The sequence below is a fragment of the Belonocnema kinseyi genome, chromosome 6 (genome assembly GCF_010883055.1).
Source record: "Belonocnema kinseyi isolate 2016_QV_RU_SX_M_011 chromosome 6, B_treatae_v1, whole genome shotgun sequence".
In the NCBI taxonomy this organism is placed as follows: domain Eukaryota; kingdom Metazoa; phylum Arthropoda; class Insecta; order Hymenoptera; family Cynipidae; genus Belonocnema; species Belonocnema kinseyi.
In genome coordinates this window covers 105,289,953-105,291,345 of record NC_046662.1, presented here as the reverse complement: position 1 = coordinate 105,291,345, position 1,393 = coordinate 105,289,953, and the positions used below count along the sequence as shown (strand labels likewise).

The 1,393-nt window shown below is 32.6% G+C and overlaps 1 protein-coding gene across 1 annotated transcript in view; it reads left to right on the top strand.

Annotated features, from left to right (window-relative positions):
* Positions 1 to 1,393, top strand: part of LOC117175533 (lysophospholipid acyltransferase 5-like) — a 121,627-nt gene that overhangs the window by 73,848 nt on the left and 46,386 nt on the right. The gene's annotated exons all lie outside the window — the stretch shown is intronic.

Here is a 1,393-nt window from a genome sequence, read left to right as displayed (position 1 = left end):
TAAGGGAGTTTTCGAGGTTGCTGATTACGAAACCGATGTCAAAAATGTCTAAAAAATGGCTGATCCAATATGGCGGACGACTATGCTATATATCTATTGGTTTTTTTTTTAAATTGGTATAAGGGTGTTTTCGAAGTCGCTGATTGCGAATCCAATGTCAAACATTTTTAAAAATGTCGGATCTAATATGGTGTACGGGTTACCTATTCATATTTAGTTCTAATATTAATCGATATGAGGGGTTTTTTGAGGGCACTGAATACGAATTCAAAATATAAATTATTAAAATATATTTATTAAAAGACTTAGAAGTAAGAGATATATAAAAAAGAACATTATTTAATTTTCGTCAGAAGAAGATTTAGATTGAACGTCTGAACGCTCGCTGGTTTCATAAGAGGAAACCTTTGACATTTCGATATCAGGCCCATAAACCCTAGATGGTCACCGTGGGTGAAATTCACCCAAACAATTTTTCAAACTTTTCGTGAAGTCTGTTATTTATTTCAACTGTGCTGGTATTTTATAATATTTTAATGGATAATTTTGATGACTAAAACTATCAAACTATTTTTTTAAACCTTTAAGAATACACGGAGAAACCTTTTTCTGCAATATTTTCTAAAAATCAGACTAGATTTTACTATTTTTAGTTTGCAATTATTATAGCTATTATTATAGCCACTTACCAATTTCAGTAGAAGAAAATTCTAAATTTCTTGCATTAATATCTGCAGAAGATTGCAATATTCGCAAAGGACTATAGTAACGTCATGAGAGATCGGCGCACTAAATTAGTAAGCGACTTAGTAAAAATTGGTGCAGTCAGATTAGCGGACGAAAAAAAATAAGCCCAACATGCGCCGCGTCGCGTTCAAGGTTATGACACATGTATCCTTTACACGAGCATACGACGTATAATTCAGACTTATTTATTATGGCATCTTGAACTCTTTCGCACTATTATATTTCTTTAAATTGCAATTGCACTGTACACATTAGGGATCGTCCATATATTACGTAACACTTTTTTCTTTTGTTTATATCGTTGTGTCTTTCTCAACTTCACATCAATTTCATGCTCGTCTTTATTCAAAAAAAAGAAAAACGCGTTACGTAATTTATGGACGATCCCTTATTATATAAATGTAGGGATATTATATTACAAGTTGAAACAGAAAAATGTGATTAAAATGAAGCTGGTGGGAATCAAACACGGGTCTCCAACGCGGCAGCACGGCGATATTTCATTCTGCTAAACTATATAATGCGGTCCAGAAATTTATCGCCCTTAGTACCAGGTGTATACATATGAAACCGGTATTTTTTCAAGAAAAAAACACATTTATTTCAAGAGAATGATAACAAATATTTTATTCAAAGTATGCGCCCT